The sequence below is a fragment of the Canis aureus genome, chromosome 13, assembly GCF_053574225.1.
Source record: "Canis aureus isolate CA01 chromosome 13, VMU_Caureus_v.1.0, whole genome shotgun sequence".
Taxonomy (NCBI): domain Eukaryota; kingdom Metazoa; phylum Chordata; class Mammalia; order Carnivora; family Canidae; genus Canis; species Canis aureus.
This window is the reverse complement of record NC_135623.1, coordinates 21,017,883-21,035,014: the sequence shown is the minus strand read 5'-3', so window position 1 is coordinate 21,035,014 and position 17,132 is coordinate 21,017,883. Positions and strand designations below refer to the sequence as shown.

The 17,132-nt window shown below is 37.9% G+C and overlaps 1 protein-coding gene across 14 annotated transcripts in view; it reads left to right on the top strand.

Moving 5' to 3' along the window:
• The window catches only part of MAST2 (microtubule associated serine/threonine kinase 2), a 205,196-nt gene that overhangs the window by 125,485 nt on the left and 62,579 nt on the right, over positions 1 to 17,132 (top strand). The window lies entirely within an intron of this gene.

The following is a 17,132-nucleotide window of genomic DNA, read 5'->3' as shown; positions in this document are numbered from 1 at the left end:
CACCCTTCTTGTGATGATGTAAGATAATAAAATGCCTACATGTTGAGATGCAGTGAGGTGAATGATATAGGCACTGTGACATAGCATTGGGCAGCTACTGACCTTCTGATGCTATGTCTTCCCAAGTGTCGGTGACTGAAACCACCAGGAGCAAAACTTTGTGTAAGGATGTGTGTGTGTTTGTGTGTGTGTGTGTGTGTGTGTGTGTGTGTGTGAGAGTGGATTACTGTTGTATGTCAACTATACTTCAATTAAAAATAAAAAGAAGTTGAAAAATCAAAAAGCAGGGAAACTATTGTATTTGCTCTCAGCCTTGCCAACCAGATATATTACAAGCTTTTGAATTTTTTCCAGTCTGATGGGTAAGAAATGGTATCTCAGGGTTACTAACTAAAAAATCATATTAAAGGGTAACTCAGTGGCTCAGTTGATTAAGTGTCTGACTCTTGATCTCAGCTCAGGATGGGAATTCAAAACCCCATGTTGGGTTCTACACTGGGTGTGGAGCCTACTTAAAAAAAAGTAAAAAAAAAGGTGGGGGTCATATTAAAATGTTCCTTAAGGATGAAGAATGTGTTTCCAAACCTTATGTGGAGGGAATTAGTTTCCCTGTCCTAGGAAATTGAGGTGGATTCATCTATATTTCATTCAGCTGTATACTAGGTCCTCTGAGCAGTGGGGGTGGGGGGTTGGTGGGGAGCCAAATTGGCAGTAGGAAAGTTCTCAGCACATAGTAGATTGAGAGAGAATGCTTTTTATCCAGTAAGCTTTCAGCTCTCAGCTTTATTCACCTCTAGTACAGTCATTCTGAGAATATTTCAGATGATCGCTCTGGAGTTTAGCAGATATTTTTAAGAATAATTTCAAAATTGTAAGAATAGTTCAAAGAGTCCCCCACCCTCGCAAACCGATAGTCAACAAACTAAAGCCCATAGGCCAAATGTAAGCTGCAGCCTGTGTTTGTACAGCCCTCGTGCTAAGAATATATTTTACTTTTTTTTTTTAATTTTTATTTATTATTTATGATAGTCACAGACACAGAGAGAGAGGCAGAGACACAGGCAGAGAGAGGGAGAAGCAGGCTCCATGCAACGGGAGCCCGATGTGGGATTTGATCCCGGGTCTCCAGGATTGCGCCCTGGGCCAAAGGCAGGCGCTAAACCGCTAAACCGCTGCGCCACCCAGGGATCCCTATTTTACATTTCTGAAGGGATGTTTGAAAAACAAAACAAAACAAAACAAGGATGCCTGGGTGGCTCAGTGGTTTAGCGCCTGCCTTTGGCCCAGGGCGTGATCCTGGAGTCCTGGGATCAAGTCCTGCATTGGGCTCCCTGCATGGAGCCTGCTTCTCCCTCTGTCTGTAGTGTGTCTCATGAATAAATAAATAAAATCTTAAAAACAAAACAAAACAAAACAACTAAGGACTATGCAGCAGAGATCACATATGGCCTACAAAGCCTAAAATATTTATTATCAGGCCCTTTACAGTTTGCCAACCCCTTCCGTAATCCGTTTGAGAATCTGTTCCTGACATGATATCACCCCAGAACACTTCAGCATGTACTTCCTACAGAAACATTTTTGTAGCTATAATATAGCCCTTAAAATCAGGAAATGAGCATTGACAAATACCATCACCTAATCTATAGATTAATTCATATTACTCCACAAGTCCCAGTAATGTCTTTTATAACAAAAGGATCCAACCAAGGATCATGTATTGTTAAAATTTTATTTTTTTGTCTTCTAAAATTCAGAACAATTCTGTATCCTTTTCTCAACTTTTATGACTTTGATACTTTTGAAAGTTAGAGGCTTGTTATTTGATAGACTGTCTTGCAATTTGGATTTGTCTGCTATTTCCTCAGGATTAGTTTCAGGTTATGCATTGTTAGGAGGAAAAACTTTTCCTCTACCCTCTTAGTTCAGTGCCTGGGGGCCTGTAAATTAAACTAACAAAAGAAAGATTAGCTGGTGAAAAGGCATAGAAGTTTTATTAATATTTACATGTATAGGAGTTCACAAAAGAAATATAACTCAAAGAACTGGTTAGACTCAAAAGCTTATGTACTCTTTTACAAAGAAAAGGGGATGTGGGCTGTAAGGGATGACAAATTGTGGGAAATATAGGACATGTGGAGAAACTAATGGAAAACAAAGTCTCTTTATGCAAACACATTGTAGTTCTTCTCTAACAGGTCCTCCTTTCAGGCAGGTAATGAGGACAGAGAACTCTTCCTGCATCTGTGGATTCTTATTTGCCTTTGGCTTAAAATAATCCTTTTACCAAGGTAGAATATTTTGGAGTGGCAAAATCTGGTTCCCTTTCAGAATCTTTAGTGGATGTTCTTTACCGTTTCTGAAAAAGGATGGTGTTCTTCTTGTTGCATCCTATCAAGTGATGTAGGCGTTCATTTTATCTCATTACCCTGAAATTAACCTTGATCACTTGATCTGCTAGTTTTCTCTGCTGTATGGTTACTTTTTTTTTAATCTCACTAATTATTAAGTATTTTGAGGGAAAGTTATGTAACTTTTAATGGAATTATGTAACTACCCCATTTTTCATCAAATTTTAACCCACTATTTTTAGCTTCCATTGATGTTTCTTGGTTGAATTGTTACTCTATGCTGGTTGTCAAATGGCATTTTTCAAATTCCATCATTCTTTCTGCACTCATCAGTTGGCATTGCACTATAAGGGAAAGTTTTCTCTTCTCCTTGTTCATTTTTTCTCTTGTATCAGCATGATGGGATCTTATTTAATGGGTTATAATCCATTTTAAAAAATATTCATTAGAGAGAGAGCATGAGCAGGGAGGGGCAGAGGGAAAGGGAGAATCTGAAGCAAACTTCTCACTGAGTCTGGAGCTGAATTCGGGACTCAGTTCCATGACAGCAAGATCATAACCTGAGCCAAAACCAAGAGTAAGATGCTTAACCAACTGAGCCACCCAGGTGCCGCAATTTAATGGATTATAATCTGTTAATAACATTGTATATTTTGATGTTCAAATTGTACCATATTTGGTCAAGGGGAGTCCTCTCATTCTGGCGTCTTTGTTTGGGACATGTCTCTGCCATTCTTTGCGAACCTTGTAACTTTCTGGCCGTGCAAGATGTTCTTGGCTGGTTTATTTTGTACTCCCTGCCCCAGCCCTTGTAATAGCCATTTCTCCAAGGAACACAGGTCCTTTTAGTGGAAAATGGTATTTAAAAGCCAAGATATATGGATGATAGGCATAGCTGCTGATACTTAGGTTCAGTGTTCCCAGAGAATGTATATATGTGACATGCATGCATGGTGCCTTCCCCCAAGCATTTTGCCGCCATCATCATCATCATCATCATCATCATCATCATCATCACCATCATCTAATGGCTTCTAGACTGAATTATTCAGGAAGGAAGAAGAAGAGGGAGAATTCTTAAATCCACTAAGTACATTGGATGCAGCCTTCACGCCTGGATAATTTTTTTAAAAATAAGTTTACTTAAAAAAAAAAGTTTATTGAGATATAATTTACATACTATAAAATTCAATTCTAAGTTATTTGGTGGTTTTTAGCAAATTTGTAAAATTGTGCAGCCATGCCCATAATCTAAATTTAAAATATTTCCATAACCCAAAGAGTTTCCTAGTGCCCATTACACCAGTATACTGTCTTCTCCTAGGCAACCACTGATCTGATTTTGGCTGTATAAATTTACTGTTTCTGAACATTTCATATAAACGGAATCATATTCTTTGTAGTGTTTTTTTTTTGCCTCTGGCTTCTTCTAGCATAATGTTTTTGAGGTTTATTCTTGCTGACTAATGTTTCATTGTATGGATAGACCACATTTTGTTAATCCATTCACCAGTTGATGAACATTTGGATTGTTTCCAGATTGGTACTATTAGGCGTAAATGTAGCTGTGAACACCTGCATACATGTCATTGTGTAGACATATGTTTCCATTTCTCTTGGGCAGAACCTAGGGATGAAATTGTGTTGTATGGTAAATTTATAGTTTTTAAAAACAAACTATTTTCTGCAGTGGCTGTGTCATTTTATATTCCTACCAGCAATATTCGAGGGAATGTTTTTCTACATCTTCATCAACACTAGATATCCTGTCTTATTGATTATAGCCATTGTAATGGGTGTGTAGTAGTAGCTTATTATGGTCTTGATTTGCATTTCCCTAATGATTAGTGATGTGCTTTTTGGCTGTACATATATCTTCTTCAGAGAAATGTCTATTCAAGTCCTTTGGTCATTTTAAAATCTTGTGTTCTGGTCAGCCCGGGTGACTCAGCGGTTTAGCGCTGCCTTTGGCCCAGGGTGTGATCCTGGAAACCCAGGATCGAGTCCCACATCGGGCTCCCTGCATGGAGCCTGCTTCTCCCTCTGCCTGTGTCTCTGTCTCTCTCTGTGTGTCTCTCATGAATAAATAAGTAAAATCCTTAAAAAATTTTAAAAAAATAAAATCTTGTGTTCTTTTGTTGTTGAGTTATAGGAGTTCTTTATATATTCTGGACATTAATTTCTATAATATCTTTGCGTAGATTTTGTTCTGGTTCGATATGGATTACTAATTTTTTAAAAGAGGTATATTTTTCCTAGTCTGAATATTTATGAGAAGTTCATGTAGAAGAAGGACCAAGGCAGTGAACTAGACTGTTTGGAAGTATCTGTGGTGCATGAGGAAGCTCATTATATTGCAGTTTTTTTCTGACTGCAAGTCTGTCCTTGGGCCTCTGCACTGTGGTCCCAAATAAGGTTCAAGAAATAAAATCATATAACCGTCCATTCACTGTGTCTGTGTTTGAGTGGGTTCCTTAGTACTGTCTTTCACGGTCTATTTTTAAATATTTTATCTCAGAGTTGAACTCATCTGTTGAGTTTTAATAATTTTTAAAATGAAGTGTAATTGACATATTAGTTTCAGGTATACAAGATAATGATATGATATATATATATTGTGAGCATTCACTACATTTTAACTAGTTGATAATGTATCTCTATACACAGCTGCAAATTTTTTTCTTTGTGATGAGAGCTTGTATTTATTTATTTATCTATCTATCTATCTATCTATCTATCTATCTATTTATTTATTTATTGGGAGAGATGGAGCTGGGGCAGAGGGAATGTGAGAGGTAGAAACTTAAGGAGACTTACACTGAGCATGGAGCCCGATGTGGGGCTCTATCTTACATCCCGGAAAACATGACCTGAACTGAAATCAAGAGTTAAACAGTCAACTGACTGAGCCACCAAGTCACCCCTGTGATGAAAACTTTTAAGATCCTCTCTTTTAGCTACTTTCAAGCATGCAATATAGTATTATTAACTAGAATCACCATGCTGTATATCGAATTCCCATGACATTCATTTTATAACTGGAAATTTGTATTTTTTGACCCCCTTTATCCACTTTGCTGCCACTTAGGCAACCACCAGTCTGAGATTGGGCTCATAATTTAGAATTTCTAAAGAAATGTGGAAACCATGGTAACTAGTATGAAGACAAATCAAATTTACCACAACTTCCCAGACACGTGGTAATCAGGATTAGCTTTATATTATTTCATTTTACCAGAGCCTGTATTTGTGGAGGGCCTCTTTAATGGAAGTGTACTTCATTCAAGGAAAAATCTTTAGTCTTGCTGGTCACTTTCCTTTGATTACCAAGAGACGCATGGCTTTTAAAATGTATGACGGGACCATTCTCTCCCATTCATTAGTTATCCAAGCAATAGTAACTATGCATCAGCCATTGTTCTGGGCCTTGAAAATACAGACATGTTTAGAATACAAATTCTGAAGCCCACTCTAGGGCTCTTAAATTTCTCTTCCATCTCTACTACCAGGTTTATTTATTCAGAACTTTGGGAAAGTGAACATCAGCTATAGTCACCAATGACAGGACTATCTGATCTCTAGATGGTGGGCACATTTACTTAAGTGTGGTGGGCAACTCTTTCTTCATCTTGAGACTTGGGATGGGGACATGTTGCGGCTGCCATGTTAAGGAAACGTCCCACCATGTCACACAATTCCAGGAGAGGCTATTGCACAAATCTACATTTGGCCAGTTTCTCCCTCTCCTCATGTTTGACTTTAAAACTGTTGATTGGTCTTTTAAATCCATGTGATGGTACCTTGGACGTTGACATTTGAGCTTTAGACCTATGTTTGTTTCTTTTTACTATAAGTTGTTATTGTTGCAGGACGATGTTGCTGAGACATTTAGCATTTGGCTCTTATAAACTGCTACAAGCTGAATCATACCCTTGTTTTTGAGGCATACATGCCTTCTGAATCATCTTTAGAGTGGAGCTCCACATTAAGAAAGTCCTACACATGATCTTAGCCAAAATGCCTAGAAGCAATTTCACGTTAAGAAAGCCTAGGGCAAGGAGATGTAAATTGCATTAGGTTTTCAAAATCTGTTAATACCTTATTGTGATTTAGGGCAAGCTACTTAGCCTCTCTGTGCCTCAAGTATTGCTTTAAACACATAAGCTTAAATTCAGTAGATTGTGAAGAAAATGCCAAGGGACCTAAATCTAAGGAAACAGTACCAGAACAGCGGAAACCAGTGTGAAACTTCTAAGAAAGTAGGCTAAGGTGGGAGGTGTACTAGTCTTAATATCCTTTAGGGGAAAGTGGATAAGGCCTTGAGTTATTTTGGGTAGGGAGATTCTAAGGTAATATAGAATTGAGACCCCATATATAATTAGGAACCTCAAAGGACTTTACGCCCAATGGACTAGGAAAACAGTTTACCCACTGGCATGGAGAGATGAAAAGTTCTTTAGTCTCATCTGGGTTTTAAATAGGGCCCTTAAAAAAAAAAAAGAAAAGAAAGTTTTCCTTGAGAATTTTTAACTGTAGGCTTTTATTAAGTGAATTTGGGTCCTGGAGTTTAAAATGTCTGTGTGGTCTAGGAACTGATTCTGAGGTGGTAATAACATTGATACATCTATCAGAAAGAAACTCAAAATTTCATTTAAATGACACACTCTCAAATCAGGTAGTAGTACAAGGTTCCCATAAATAAAGCCACACTGAAGATGATTTCACAGTACAAAATTATAGATCATACAAAGAAACAATCTACCATAAATTAGATTCAATAGAAAAAAAAATGAAACAATAAACCTAAGAACTTCAGAAAGTACCATTGCAGATAAAGTTTATGAAATAAGTATATTTAAAATGAGTAAAAATATAAACAGACACAAGAGAAAAAAGACATATTTAGTTAAAAAAAAAAAAAGACATTTTCCCCAGGCATATTTGGGAAATATGTGAATTAGAATCAAGAAATCAAATATATTGCATCATTAAATTTGAAAACTTAGCAGTCAGGTTATATAGTAAAGCTGTGGACAAAGTTAGTAAAACTTTATCTAGAGTGTAACACAAAGATGGAAAGATGTAAAATATGAATGAGAGCTAAGAAGTATGGAAGATACAGTAAGAATGTCTAACAGTATAGAGAAATGGGGAAAAGGCACTATTTATAGAGATAATGATTGAGACCTTCCAGAATTGATTAGAAATTAAATAACATCATGAAACACAGTAGGCATAAATAAATCTCCATTTAGATACATTGTAGTATCTAAATGTTGCAGAACCATAAAAACAGAGGTCTTAAAGGCAACTTGAAAACCCTCAAGAAGGGGGAATCCCTGGGTGGCTCAGCGGTTTAGCGCCTGCCTTTGGCCCAGGGCTAGATCCTGGAGTCCCGGAATCGAGTCCTGTGTCAGGTTCCCAGCATGGAGCCTATTTCTCCCTCTGCCTGTGTCTCTGCCTCTCTCTCTCTCTCTATGTCTATCATGAATAAATAAATAAAATCTTTAAAAAAAAACCCTCAAGAATCTACAAAAGCTAAAAGAATGCTAACACATGAGTTCAGTAAGAAAGTCCACCCAAGAAAATTGAAAACAGATAAATGTACAAGTACACAAATGTTCATAGCAATATTATTTGAAGCAGCCAAAAAATAGAAACAACCCAAATGCCCATCAATTTGTGAATGGATAAATAAAATATGACATTCACACAATAGAATATTATTTAGCCATAAAAAGAAATGAAGTACTGATAAATACTACAGCGTGGGTGAATCTGGACATTATGCTAACTGAAAGAGGCCAGACAGAAAAGACCACATGACATGTTATTCCATTTTTTAAAAAAGATTTTATTTATTCATTCACAAGAGACAGAGAGAGAGAGAGAGAGAAAGAGAGAGAGGCAGAGACACAGGCAGAGGGAGAAGCAGGCTCCATGCAGGGAGCCCAACAGGGAACTCGATCCTGGGACTCCAGGATCACGCCCTGGGCCAAAGACAGGCTCTAAACCGCTGAGCCACCCAGGGATCCCCTATTCCATTTTTTTTTAAAGAATTTATTTATTTATTCATGAGAGACACAAAGAGAGGCAGAGACATAGGCAGAGGGAGAAGCAGGCTCCTCACAGGGAACCCGATGCAGGACTTGGTCTCCAGAGTGGGATCACACCCTAAGTCAAAGGCAGATGCTCAACTACTGAGCCACCCAGGCATCCGTATTATTCCATTTCTGTGAAATATCCAGAATAGGTGAAACCATAGAAATAGAAAGTACATTGGTGGTTGCCTGGTAAGGGAGGTGGGGGAGGAAGAGGGAGATGGGGAGTGACTGTTTATGGGTTGCAGGAAATCTTTTGGGGGTAATGAAAATGTTCTGGAATTAGCAGTGGTAGTTGTATAACCTTGTGAGTATGCTAAAAAACCCTGAATTGTATACCTTATAAGGTTGAATTATATGGTATGTGAATTATATCTAAAAAACAAAGTTAATGGTTAAAAAAAAAAAAACTAGATAAAAAAGAAAAATTAACTACAAAGGAATAACAATCCCAAAAGGAGGCAGCTGGTGCTGCTGCTGCTTCTTCTTCTTCTTCTTCTTCTTCTTCTTCTTCTTCTTCTTCTTCTTCTTTTTTAAAAGATTTTATTTATTTATTCATGAGAGACACAGACAGAGAAGCAGAGACACAGGCAGAGGAAGAAGCAGGTTCCATGCAGCGAACCTGATGTGGGACTTGATCCCCGGTCTCCAGGATCATGCCCTGGGCTGAAGGTGGCGCTATACCACTGAGTCACCAGAGCTGCCCAAAAAGGAGGCTTCTTAATAGCAGTAACAGGAGCCATAAAACAATGGAATATCTTTAAGATATTGAGGAGAAAGTCACTCTCAACAAGAGGTTGTAGGATTCCATACATGTTTAATTATCCTTGAAAGTCATTGAATAAAATAAAGACATTTTCAGATAAACAGCAAAATTGAGAAGATTTATCACTGTCAGATTCTCACTGAAATCATTGCCAAGAAACAATGTGAGATCCAAGAGGAAATGCTTAGCAAAGAAACTGGAAAATATATGAATAAATTTAAGCAAGCATTTCTTGCATAAAATAATATAATTATTCATTTGGCAATATAAAACAAGCTAGACCTGAGATACTGGACCAAATAATATGTAAATTGAAAGGGGATGGGGAGAATTGGAGTTAAGATCTTTTAATTTTGTTCAGGAGTGTTGAGATGCTGGCTGACCTTAGACTTTGTTAAGACAGGAGTACTCGTTAAAACTTTAGTAATAATAATTTCTGTTTTTTAAAAAAGAAAGTAAAAAAATGTATAATTTCCAAATCAATGAAGCACATGTTTAAAAAATACATGGTTAATCCAAGAAGAGCTGCCATTAAAAAAAAAAAAAAGAAAGAAAAAATGGAGTAAGGGAGATTAGAGGAGAGCATGTCACAGTATCAATCATACAGGGAAGTGGGGAAGGTCACATTTTAGTAAAGTCTTGAAAGAGGTAAGAGATTTTTACCATTGTATTACTGAGGAAAGGACATTTCAGGTTGCAGGAATAATTAGCGTGCAGTGACTCTAGTAGCTAATGATCTCTATGTGAAATTAGCTTTTGGAAGGTTTTGGCCAGAGTAAATAATCTGATCTATACTTTTAAAAGATTACTATGACTAGTTGTACTGAGAACACACTGGGAATGTGAGACAAGAGTAAACCAGGGATAGTTAGGAAGCTGTTGAAGTAATCTAGACAAGAGATAAATCATGAGTTTATTTCCAAGTAGCACCTTTTATTGACTGAACGAACACACCTTTTCTCCCACTCTAGCTTCAGTCTTTTTTCCATCTATCTATCTATCTATCTATCTATCTATCTATCTGACTCACTTATTTACTTTTTTTATAATTCCAATATAATTTACACTGTAATATTTATTGCAATTACAATTCTGTACATTACTCCATGCTCAATGCTGATAAAAGTTTACTCTTAATACTCTTCACTTATCCCCCCCACCCGCAACCACCAGTTTGTTCTCTATAGTTAAGATTCTGGAGTTTTTGCCTCTTTTTTTTAGTCTATTCAGTTGGTTTGTTTCTTAAATTCCACATACTAGTGAAACCATATGGCATTTGTCTTTCTCTGACTAATTTATTTCACTTAGCATTTTACCCTAGAGAGCCATCCATATGTTGCAAATGGCAAGATGTCATTCTTTTTTGATGGCTCAGTAATATTACATTGTGCATGCGCGCGCGCGCACACACACACACCCACATATGTATTATATATAATAGATTTTCTTTATCTAATCACTTATCAGTGTGACCCTTGGGTTCTTCCATAATTTGGCTCTTGTGAATAATGCTGCAGTAAACATAGGGGTACATATACCTTTTCAAATTAGTATTTTTATACTCTTTGTAACACGCAATAGTGGAATTACTGGATCATATGATAGTTCTATTTTTGATTTTTCGATAACCTTCATACTATTTTCCACAGTGGCTGTGCCAGTTTGCATTTGCACCAATAGTACACGAGTGTTTCTTTTTCTTCACATCCTTGCCAACACTTGTTACTTCTTGTGGTTTTGATTTTAGTCATTCTGATAGGTGTGAGGTAATATTGTAGTTTTGATTTGCATTTCCCTGATGAGGGATGATGTTGAACAACTATTCAACTATTCAGTGGCTGTTGGCTATCTGTATGTCTTTTTTGGAGAAATTCTTTATGTCTTCTCCCTATTTTTAAATTGGATTATTTGTAAGTTTTTGGTATTGAGTTTTATCAGTTCTTTACATATTTTGGATATTAGCTCTTTAGTGGATATATCGTTTGCAAATGACTTCTATTAAATAGATGGTCTTTTAGGTTTGTTAATGGTTTCCTTTGCTGTGCTAAAGCTTTTTATTTTGGTATAGTCCCAGTAGTTGTGTGTGTTTGTTTGGGCTTTTGTTTCCTTTGCCTCAGGAGACCTATCTAGAAAAATGTTGCTATAGCCAATGTCAGAGAGTTTTTTTTTTTTTTTTTAAAGATTTTATTTATTTATTCATGAGAGAGACACACACAGGGAGAGAGGCAGAGACACAGACAGAGGGAGAAGCAGGCTCCATGCAGGGAGCTTGATAAGGGACTCGATCCTGGGTCTCTCCAGGATCAGGCCCCTGGGCTGAAGGCGGTGCTAAACCACTGAGCCACCAGGGCTGCCCTGTCAGAGAAATTAATGCCTGTCTTCTCTTCTAAGATTTTTGTGGTTTCAGGTCTCACATTTAGGTCTTCAATCCATTTTTGAGTTTATTTTTGTGTATGGTTTAAGATAGTGGTCCAGCTTCATTTTTTTTTTTTTAATGTAGCTATCCAGTTTTCCCAACACCATTTGTTGAAAATTAATTGACCATATAATCATAGGTTTATTTCTGGGCTCTCTATTGTATTCCATGCATTTACGTCTCTCTATTTTTGTTCCAGTACCATACTGTTAAAATTACTACAGCTTTTTTTTATTTTATTTTATTACTACAGCTTTGTATTATATCTTGAGATCTGCGGTTGTGATCCCTGCAATTTTCTTCTTCTCTTTCAAGATTGCTTTGGCTATTCAGGGTCTTTTGTGGTTCCATACACATTTTCAGATTATTTCTTCTAGTTCTATGAAAAATGTTACTGGTTTTTTTATTTTATTAAAAAAATTTGTTTTGAATATTTTATTTATTTGAGAGAGAGCATGAGCAGGGGCAAGGACAGAAGGAGAAGCAGACTTCCTACTGAGCAGGGAGCCCAAACAGGGCTCGATTCCAGCACCCTGGGATCATGACCTGAGCTGAAGGCAGATGCTTAACTGACTGGGCTATCCAGGCACCCCCAATATTTTATTTTTTTAAGTAATCTCCACACCCAACATGGGGCTCAAACTAACAGACCTGAGACCAAGAATCACATGATCTGATTGAGCCAGCCAGGTGTCCCTGTTGGTATTTTGATAGGATTGCATTAAATCTGGAGACTGCTTTGGATAGTATGGACATTTTAATAATACTTATTCTTCCAGTCCACGAGCATGGAATATCTTTAAATTTGTTTGTGTCATACTCAATTTCTTTCATCAGTGTTTTATGGTTTTTAGAATACAGGTCTTTCACCTCCTTTCTTAATTTTGTTCCTAGGTATTCTTTTTGGTACAATTGTTAATAGGATTATTTTCTTAATTTCTCTTTCTGTTACTTCATTATTGATGTGTAGAAATGCAACAGATTTCTGCATATTGATTTTGTATCCTGACTTTACTGAATTCATTTTTCCATTCTAGCAGTGTTTTGGTGGAGTCTTTTGGGTTTTCTATATATAGTATCACGTCACAAATAGTGAAAGTTTTCCTTCTTCCTTACCAATTTGGTCTTTTGTTTCTTGTCTGATTGCTGTGGCCAGGACTTCCAGTACTATGTTGAATAAAAGTGATGAGAGTGGATATCTTTTTGTCTTGTTCCAGACCTTAGGGGAAAGGCTCTCAGTTTTCCCCATTGAGTATGCTGTTTGTTATGGGTTTTCGATATAGCCTTAATTTGTTGAGGTATGTTCCCTCTAAACCTACTTTGTTGAAAGTTTTTTTCATGAATGGATATTATGCTGACAAAAATGCTTTTCCTGGGATCCCTGGGTGGCGCAGCAGTTTAGCGCCTGTCTTTGGCCCAGGGCGCGATCCTGGAGACCTGGGATCGAATCCCACATCGGGCTCCCGGTGCATGGAGCCTGCTCCTCCCTCTGCCTGTGTCTCTGCCTCTCTCTCTCTCTCTCTGTGTGACTATCATAAATAAATAAATTTAAAAAAAATGCTTTTCCTGCATTTATTGAAATGATCATATGGTTTTTGTCCTTTCTCTTACTGATGTGATATATGACATTGATTGATTTGCAAATATTCACCCACCCTTGCATCCTGGGAATAAATAAATGCCACTTGATTGTGGTGGGTGGCCTTTTTTTTTTTTTTTTTAATGTGTTGGATTTGATTAGCTAATATTTTGTTGCAGATTTCTGCATCTATGTTTATCAGAGATATTGGCCTGTAGTTTTCCCTTTTTTGTAGTGTTTTTGCCAGGTTTTGGTATCTATAATACTGACCTCAGAATAAATTTGGAAGTCTAGTTTCTCAGTCTGCACAGGGACATTGTCATGGATGTTACTCTGAAATAACATCTGAAAGTCCTTGACCTTAAATGACCCCCAGATTCTTCTATATTTTATAGAAGAACCAGAAGTGGGTTTTTCCTCACTCTAAATTCTGAAGGGGAATAGCCACATGTTAGCCAATTACTGAGTTCTCTCAAGTTTCTCTGAGCAGCTGGACTTTTGGGATTTCGAGATTAGAGAGGTGAAGGGGTCTGCAACTATTCATTCTACTTCATACTCTGTTGCTTCAGACTGGGAAACAGACCTCCTAAATGGGTTTGCAGCAGCTCCTGCATGGAGGAGAGTGGCGGGGGGCGGGGGGGGGGGGGGTGTCAGATTTGCATACCTGCTAGTTGATGGAGGGAAGAAATTTTGAAGGCTGAGATCTCTCCAAATGTGGCCACAGTTCGTTCGACAGTATCACAGAAGATTGCAAAGGGTGCTTTAGTCGTTGATCCTACTATCCATTGAGATGACTAGGGTGAAGCATATAAGAAAGTGAAATGCCAGGTCTTGATCCAAGTGACCAAGTGACTGGGATGGTACTGAACAGCAGTCTGGTTTAACCCAATCCTTGAAATAGGCAGCAGAGCATCAGCTCAGGGAGCTTCTAGGTTTCCTCTCATCAGCTGAGAGACAGCGTGGCTGACTGTAAACATACAGTACTTTTATCTTACTGGGATGAAAGAATTAAGACCTGTTCTTTATCTTCTCGGATCCTGGGGAAATGGCCAGAAACTCTTGAAATGGAAAAATTAGCCAGTTCCTTGTTTTGGATCCCAGCTGAGTCATGGCATCTGTAACAGGGTGTCTGACCTTTTTTTCCCCTAGCAGCTGTTGCAGATTTGCCAATTGAGATTATGTGTACCTTCATAAAAAGGCATGTGGCCTGGAAATATGATCTTTAGTGTTTTGTATTTTGTTTTAAATTTTAAATAAGATCATAGCAAATGAAATTAGAATCAGTTATCTGTCCCTGCAGTGTCAAGAGATCTTCATTTTCATAAAGGAGTTTAGACATAATCGTTTGATATACCTTACACATGCCAGTATACAAATATCTTCTTTTATTAACAAATCATATTCATCCAACAAATATTTTTTAATCCTTGTAACAAATCATATTCATTTATTCATTCATTCATTTAACAATTATTATTGTTTTTTTTTTGAGAGCCTGCCATGTGCTGGGCATTGTTCTAGGAATTGAGGAATACGGGATCCCTGGGTGGCGCAGCGGTTTAGCGCCTGCCTTTGGCCCAGGGCGCGATCCTGGAGACCGGGATCGAATCCCACATCGGGCTCCCGGTGCATGGAGCCTGCTTCTCCCTCTGCCTGTGTCTCTGCCTCTCCCTCTCTCTGTGTCTCTCATGAATAAATAAATAAAATCTTAAAAAAGAAAAAAAAGAAAAAAAGACATCTAGTTAGAGATATCAAATATGCACTTGATATAGGAGTCTTATACTCACAGGAGAGAACGCAGAGTTATCTATAAAACGCTGGGCATCATCAACATCAAAGATTAAAAACTATGAAACTGGAGGGGTGCCTGCGTGGCTTAGTTGTTTCAGTGTCTGACTCTTGATTTTGGGTCAGGTCATAATCTCAGGGTCATGAGATCAAGGCCCATATCAGGGTCTGTGCCAGGTGTGGAACCTGCTTAAGATTCTCTCTCTCCCTCTCCATTTGCCCTTTTGACCCAACCCCCTGGTCATACTCTGTCCTCTCTAAAAAGCTATGAAACTGGAAAAAAAAAAATCGTTAGGGAGTCAATGTAGGGAGAGAAAAAAGATGTTTCAGATCTGAGCCCCAGGGTACTAAATGATTTAGAGGTCAGGAAGAGAAGGAACTAGCAAAGGAGAATAAAAGATGAGCAGCTAGTGAGGTGGAAGAAAACCAGGAAATCATCATGTCCTAGAAACTAAGCAAAGAAAAATATCTCAGGAAGTCACACAGATATTAGGTTGAGCAAAAGAAGCCAAACACACACAAAAATACACAATGTACAATTCAACAAACAAAATTAATACCACATGATAGAAGAAAGTGGTTGGCAGACAAAGGGTTGACTGGAAAGGGCACATGGGAACTTTCCAGGGTAATAGAATTATTCTGTCTTTTGTTTTCAATGTTGTTATATGGATTGTATATAATTATCTCATTTAACAGAACACTTAAGATCTGTATTTTATTGACTGAATTATATCCCAATTTTTAAAAAAATTAAAGAAGGAGTTAAAAGTATAAGTGATTTTTTTTTTTTTTTTTTTTAAGTGTAAATGATGTTATGTTGAGAGGTTACATAAGATGAAGATCAAACTCATTGGTGATTTTGATAGCAATGGTTTCAATGGCAGAATGGGGATGACTATCTAGAGTGGGCTGAGGAGAGAATAGGAAATGAAGGTATGAAGATGACAAGTACAGAACCCCCACATGGGATCTTTCCTGAACACAGATGCAAAGAACTGCACAAAGTCTAGGGAGGTCTAGGAAAGATTTTATTTTATTTTTGTAAGATGGAAGGAACGACAACATGTTTTTATTATGATGAGAATGATTTAGCAGGAAGTAGAAATTCATGGCATAGGGGAGGGAGGGCAGTGTAGGGTACAGACTTAAAGAGGAGAGTCAGGGGAGTTGCCTTCAATAGGAACATGATCTTTCCTTCTGCTCTTGTAGAGTATATGAATACAAATTTAGGCTAATAGACTTGTACAACAGAATATGAAGTATTTTTGTGTGTTTTTTTTTTAAGATTTTATTTATTCATTCATGAGAGATACACACAGAGACATAGGGAGAGGGAGAAGCAGGCTTCCTGCAGGGAGCCTGATGTGGGGCCCAATTCTCAGACCCCAGGATCATGACCTGAGCCAAAGGCAGGTGCTCAACCATTGAGCTAGCCAGATGCTCCTCTGTTGTTTCTTTTTACCCTCAGTTGAATTAAAAGCAAAGTCAGCAGAGGAGGGTGAGATTTGGGGAAGAAGTGCTGCTGGAGGTTCAGAGTTGGTTGTCTTGGAGAGAGAGTGAGTACACACTGCCTAGGTAACTGAAGTATGGTTAAGGAGACTCACTTAACAGTTGTCATCATAAATATAAAGAGATACTGGCCAACATATTGTGGGTTTTTCTTTAGTCACCTTCAGCTGCCCGAGTGCCGTTGTAAAATAGGTGGAAAGTTGGGTTTAAAAGGGTTGGGATTTCACCAGGAATGCGGTGACGTGTGTGTGTGTGTGTGTGTGTGTGTGTGTGTGCGCGCGCGCGCGCGCGCTGAGAGAGGGGAGTTAAGCAAGATTTCAGTTAGAACTAGAATTTAAAGTGAGTGTTGAACAAAGAAGTTGAATATAGGAAGTTTGCTGACGACAGAATGAGTTCATGGAGGCACAGGGTAAGCTATTTTTTGTTGAAAGATCAGAGAATAGAGGCAGACTCTGTCAAATTAGAGAAAGAATCTGGAGCATGTGATGGTGATGGAGGTAATGAGGGCTGTGAGACAGGATTAGATTTGTCCTGATGGTTTCTTAGGGAAAAGTGCTTATTATTTCTAATCATCATCTTGTTCTTGAGATTGATCTCAATCCTTTCAGTGGTTTCTTGT